The sequence below is a fragment of the Phasianus colchicus genome, unplaced genomic scaffold, assembly GCF_987193195.1.
Source record: "Phasianus colchicus unplaced genomic scaffold, bPhaCol1.hap1.1 HAP1_SCAFFOLD_109, whole genome shotgun sequence".
Taxonomy (NCBI): domain Eukaryota; kingdom Metazoa; phylum Chordata; class Aves; order Galliformes; family Phasianidae; genus Phasianus; species Phasianus colchicus.
In genome coordinates this window covers 11,406-17,616 of record NW_028325279.1, presented here as the reverse complement: position 1 = coordinate 17,616, position 6,211 = coordinate 11,406, and the positions used below count along the sequence as shown (strand labels likewise).

The 6,211-nt window shown below is 46.9% G+C and overlaps 1 long non-coding RNA gene across 1 annotated transcript; it reads left to right on the top strand.

Annotated features, from left to right (window-relative positions):
* Window positions 1–3,046: 3,046 nt before the first annotated feature.
* Window positions 3,047–5,352, top strand: LOC149911451 (uncharacterized). The gene is made up of 2 exons (XR_016463314.1): window positions 3,047–3,331; window positions 5,067–5,352. It is a non-coding gene; the product is annotated as an uncharacterized LOC149911451 (long non-coding RNA).
* Window positions 5,353–6,211: the final 859 nt, after the last annotated feature.

Below are 6,211 nucleotides of genomic sequence, written 5' to 3'. Positions count from 1 at the left end.
AATGGTAGGATAGGGCAAGGGGGGAGGTGAGGGTGAAAAGAAAGAATGGGGAGGGTAGGGAGGGCTTAAAGGGGGTTTCAGGAGTACCTATGATTATAAAAAAAAAAAAAAAAAAAAGAAAATGAAAAACAAGAAAAAAAGGTGAAAGTAAAAAGAGAAAGGGAAAAAAAAGAGTAATAAAGGAAAAAAATAAAAAAGGAAAAAAAAAATGGAAAACAAAAAGAGAAAACCAAGATGAAAAAGAAAAAGATGAAAATAGAAAAAAATGAGAAAAGAGAGAGAAAAATGAAATAAAAAAGAAAAGTGCAATGAAAAAAAAAAGAAAAAAAGAATAAAAAAAAAGAAAAAGAGTGAAAATGAAAAAAGAAAACCAAGATGAAAATGAGAAAAAATAGATGAAAACAACAAAAAAAAAAAACGAAAAGAGAAAAAAAAAAAAGAACAAGTGCAATGAAATGAAAAAAGAAACGAAAGCATAAAAAAAGAAGAAAAAGAAAAAAGCCCAAAAAGGTCAGAAAAAAAAGAAATGAGAAAAGAAGAAAAAAGCCAAGTAAACAGTCAAGAATAACAGCTGAGAAAAGACTGGATGGCCAAAATGTAGAGAAAGCAAAGCAGAGCACAGCAAGGGAAAGCAAGGCGAGAGTAGCAGCAAAAGGCAGGAGAATGAAGAAGGAGGGAGTGAAGAGCAGGAAAGGTGAGTTTGCCATAAGGCAAGGGGGAAGGGGAGGGGAAAGGGAGAAAAGGGGGGGTACAGGAGGGGAGGGGAAGGGAAAGAGGGGGGGAGAGGAGAGAGGGGAGGAAACGAAGGGAAAAATGGGAGGGAGGGGGGAGGGGAGGGTTGAAGGGAAAACAGAGAAAGAAGAGGCAAAGAAGAGACTCAAAAGTACAAAGCGGTGCACGTAAATGTAGAGAAAGCAAGTAGGGAAGCTAAGGGTAGCAGGGCAAAGGAAAGCAAAGGAAGGCAGTGAATGAGAGAAAGCAATCTTGCAGGAATGGTGGAGTGTGGGAAGAGCTGAGCCCCGGCCTGGCACAGGAGCTGCACGGCAGGAGAAGAAGCTGAGCCCAAAGGTAAGAGGAGCTCCTTGGGGCTTTTTGTGGGCTTGAAGCAAAGCTGAGAAGCCGTGCCCGGGAGGAGGTGTGGGTAGCTCCAGGCCACCTTGCTGTCTCCCCAAGAGATGCGGGCTGTGGGCTAGGCAGCCGGGCAGGAGTGCTGGCCAGAAGCAAGCATCTGTGTGGAGAAAGGCAAAGGGCGGAGGAGGTTGAAGGGGAGCTACCGGGCATGGGCTTGCTCAGCAAGGGGAGCAGAAGCCTGAAGTGGACGAGAAGGGAATAGAGAAGAGCATGCAGAAGGAGAGAAGCTGCGAGCAGAGTTAAGAGGCACTTGTCAGAGCAGCAAGCAGAGCAGGCAAATGTTGAGATTGGGAGTGAGTAGCAGGAAAAGGTAAGAGCACCAAGAAAAAGGAGGCGAGGGGCAAGCAGCTCAGGTAGAGAAAAGGAAGGGCATGCAGCTCAGCTAGGGAAGGGAGGGGACAGCAGCTCAGGTAGGGAAAAGGAAGGGCACGCAGCTCAGGTAGGGAAAAGGAAGGGCACGCAGCTCAGGTAGGGAAAAGGAAGGGCACGCAGCTCAGGTAGGGAAAAGGAAGGGCACGCAGCTCAGGTAGGGAAAAGGAAGGGCACGCAGCTCAGGTAGGGAAAAGGAAGGGCACGCAGCTCAGGTAGGGAAAAGGAAGGGCACGCAGCTCAGGTAGGGAAAAGGAAGGGCACGCAGCTCAGGTAGGGAAAAGGAAGGGCACGCAGCTCAGGTAGGGAAAAGGAAGGGCACGCAGCTCAGGTAGGGAAAAGGAAGGGCACGCAGCTCAGGTAGGGAAAAGGAAGGGCACGCAGCTCAGGTAGGGAAAAGGAAGGGCACGCAGCTCAGGTAGGGAAAAGGAAGGGCACGCAGCTCAGGTAGGGAAAAGGAAGGGCACGCAGCTCAGGTAGGAAAGTGAGTGGATAGCAGGTGAGGTAGGTAAGTGAGGGGACAACCAGTAAGGAAGCCAAGTGAGCAAACATCTGCTCAAGTACGTAGCGAGGGGCAAGGAGCTCAGCTAGGTAAGTTAGGGGGAAGCAGCTCAGGTAGGGAATGAGAGGGGCCAGCAGCTCAGCTAGGAAAGCGAGGGGCAAGCAGGTCAGCTAGGTAATTTTTGGAACAAGCAGCTCAGGTAGGTAAAGGAAGGGACAGCAGCTCAGGTAAGAAGAGCAGGCAAGGGAATGGTAGGATAGGGCAAGGGGGGAGGTGAGGGTGAAAAGAAAGAATGGGGAGGGTAGGGAGGGCTTAAAGGGGGTTTCAGGAGTACCTATGATTATAAAAAAAAAAAAAAAAAAAAAAAAAAGAAAAATGAAAAACAAGAAAAAAAGATGAAAGTAAAAAGAGAAAGGGAAAAAAAAGAGTAATAAAGGAAAAAAATAAAAAAGGAAAAAAAAATGGAAAACAAAAAGAGAAAACCAAGATGAAAAAGAAAAAGATGAAAATAGAAAAAAATGAGAAAAGAGAGAGAAAAATGAAATAAAAAAGAAAAGTGCAATGAAAAAAATAAGAAAAATAGAATAAAAAAAAAGAAAAAAAGAGTGTAAATGAAAAAAGAAAACCAAGATGAAAATGAGAAAAAATAGATGAAAACAAAAAAAAAAAAAAAAACGAAAAGAGAAAAAAAAAAAAGACCAAGTGCAATGAAATGAAAAAAGAAACGAAAGCATAAAAAAAGAAGAAAAAGAAAAAAGCCCAAAAAGGTCAGAAAAAAAAGAAATGAGAAAAGAAGAAAAAAGCCAAGTAAACAGTCAAGAATAACAGCTGAGAAAAGACTGGATGGCCAAAATGTAGAGAAAGCAAAGCAGAGCACAGCAAGGGAAAGCAAGGCGAGAGTAGCAGCAAAAGGCAGGAGAATGAAGAAGGAGGGAGTGAAGAGCAGGAAAGGTGAGTTTGCCATAAGGCAAGGGGGAAGGGGAGGGGAAAGGGAGAAAAGGGGGGGTACGGGATGGGAGGGGAGGGGAAGGGAAGGAGGGGGGAGAGGAGAGAGGGGAGGGCAGGAAGGGAAAAATGGGAGGGAGGGGGCAGGGGAGGGTTGAAGGGAAAACAGAGAAAGAAGAGGCAAAGAAGAGACTCAAAAGTACAAAGCAGTGCACGTAAATGTGGAGAAAGCAAGTATGGAAGCTAAGGGTAGCAGAGCAAAGGAAAGCAAAGGAAGGCAGTGAATGAGAGAAAGCAATCTTGCAGGAATGGTGGAGTGTGGGAAGAGCTGAGCCCCGGCCTGGCACAGGAGCTGCACGGCAGGAGAAGAAGCTGAGCCCAAAGGTAAGAGGAGCTCCTTGGGGCTTTTTGTGGGCTTGAAGCAAAGCTGAGAAGCCGTGCCAGGGAGGAGGTGTGGGTAGCTCCAGGCCACCTTGCTGTCTCCCCAAGAGATGCGGGCTGTGGGCTAGGCAGCGGGCAGGAGTGCTGGCCAGAAGCAAGCATCTGTGTGGAGAAAGGCAAAGGGCGGAGGAGGTTGAAGGGGAGCTACCGGGCATGGGCTTGCTCAGCAAGGGGAGCAGAAGCCTGAAGTGGACGAGAAGGGAATAGAGAAGGGCATGCAGAAGGAGAGAAGCTGCGAGCAGAGTTAAGAGGCACTTGTCAGAGCAGCAAGCAGAGCAGGCAAATGTTGAGATTGGGAGTGAGTAGCAGGAAAAGGCAAGAGCACCAAGAAAAAGGAGGCGAGGGGCATGCAGCTCAGGTAGGGAAAAGGAAGGGCATGCAGCTCAGCTAGGGAAGGGAGGGGACAGCAGCTAAGCTAGGAAAGTGAGTGGATAGCAGGTGAGGTCGGTAAGTGAGGGGACAACCAGTAAGGAAGCCAAGTGAGCAAACATCTGCTCAAGTACGTAGCGAGGGGCAAGGAGCTCAGCTAGGTAAGTTAGGGGGAAGCAGCTCAGGTAGGGAATGAGAGGGGCCAGCAGCTCAGCTAGGAAAGCGAGGGGCAAGCAGGTCAGCTAGGTAATTTTTGGAACAAGCAGCTCAGGTAGGTAAAGGAAGGGACAGCAGCGCAGGTAAGAAGAGCAGGCAAGGGAATGGTAGGATAGGGCAAGGGGGGAGGTGAGGGTGAAAAGAAAGAATGGGGAGGGTAGGGAGGGCTTAAAGGGGGTTTCAGGAGTACCTATGATTATAAAAAAAAAAAAAAAAAAAAGAAAAATGAAAAACAAGAAAAAAAGATGAAAGTAAAAAGAGAAAGGGAAAAAAAAGAGTAATAAAGGAAAAAAATAAAAAAGGAAAAAAAAATGGAAAACAAAAAGAGAAAACCAAGATGAAAAAGAAAAAGATGAAAATAGAAAAAAATGAGAAAAGAGAGAGAAAAATGAAATAAAAAAGAAAAGTGCAATGAAAAAATAAGAAAAATAGAATAAAAAAAAAGAAAAAAAGAGTGAAAATGAAAAAAGAAAACCAAGATGAAAATGAGAAAAAATAGATGAAAACAAAATAAAAAAAAACGAAGAGAAAAAAAAAAGAACAAGTGCAATGAAATGAAAAAAGAAACGAAAGCATAAAAAAAGAAGAAAAAGAAAAAAGCCCAAAAAGGTCAGAAAAAAAATAAATGAGAAAAGAAGAAAAAAGCCAAGTAAACAGTCAAGAATAACAGCTGAGAAAAGACTGGATGGCCAAAATGTAGAGAAAGCAAAGCAGAGCACAGCAAGGGAAAGCAAGGCGAGAGTAGCAGCAAAAGGCAGGAGAATGAAGAAGGAGGGAGTGAAGAGCAGGAAAGGTGAGTTTGCCATAAGGCAAGGGGGAAGGGGAGGGGAAAGGGAGAAAAGGGGGGGTACGGGATGGGAGGGGAGGGGAAGGGAAGGAGGGGGGAGAGGAGAGAGGGGAGGGCAGGAAGGGAAAAATGGGAGGGAGGGGGCAGGGGAGGGTTGAAGGGAAAACAGAGAAAGAAGAGGCAAAGAAGAGACTCAAAAGTACAAAGCAGTGCACGTAAATGTGGAGAAAGCAAGTATGGAAGCTAAGGGTAGCAGAGCAAAGGAAAGCAAAGGAAGGCAGTGAATGAGAGAAAGCAATCTTGCAGGAATGGTGGAGTGTGGGAAGAGCTGAGCCCCGGCCTGGCACAGGAGCTGCATGGCAGGAGAAGAAGCTGAGCCCAAAGGTAAGAGGAGCTCCTTGGGGCTTTTTGTGGGCTTGAAGCAAAGCTGAGAAGCCGTGCCCGGGAGGAGGTGTGGGTAGCTCCAGGCCACCTTGCTGTCTCCCCAAGAGATGCGGGCTGTGGGCTAGGCAGCCGGGCAGGAGTGCTGGCCAGAAGCAAGCATCTGTGTGGAGAAAGGCAAAGGGCGGAGGAGGTTGAAGGGGAGCTACCGGGCATGGGCTTGCTCAGCAAGGGGAGCAGAAGCCTGAAGGGCACGAGAAGGGAATAGAGAAGGGCATGCAGAAGGAGAGAAGCTGCGAGCAGAGTTAAGAGGCACTTGTCAGAGCAGCAAGCAGAGCAGGCAAGTGTTGAGATTGGGAGTGAGTAGCAGGAAAAGGCAAGAGCACCAAGAAAAAGGAGGCGAGGGGCAAGCAGCTCAGCTAGGGAAAAGGAAGGGCATGCAGCTCAGCTAGGGAAGGGAGGGGACAGCAGCTCAGGTAGGGAAAAGGAAGGGCACGCAGCTCAGGTAGGGAAGGGAGGGGACAGCAGCTAAGCTGTGTGTTATGGGAAGTAATGTCAGTGATCTGAATGGCAGTAACCTGCTGTTCTGCATGGGGCTGTTGTGGAAGTTTACTGTTCAGACTTTCTTAGTAAGCTCTCCCTAGATTGTTCCTCTCCTATTTCTACACTTGCTTTGTTTTTTTCCAGTCCTCTATAATGAACAGCCCTGTGGCCATGATGCGGAATCTGCACCTGAAGGACTGAGAGGAAGAACATCAGAAGGCAGCAGCTGCAGTGTGTGGTGTTACAGGGCAGCGCTGCGAGTGCCGCCCAACTTGGCACTCCATGTCTTATCTGGTGGTACTCAATCAATAAACGATCACAATTACGGACTCACAAAGAATAAGGCTGTCTTTTTCACCTTAGAAGAAAAAGGGGGCGATGGCAAGGAATGACAGGCAGGTGAGGTCAGCTGTACAAAATCCCAACACAGATGGATAAGCTGCTTCATTAACAAGTCCAGCTTGTTCTGCGGCGGTGACCAGCATCTGTGCTGTTGTTTATCTGCAGTCAGGAATGTCATATTGCCT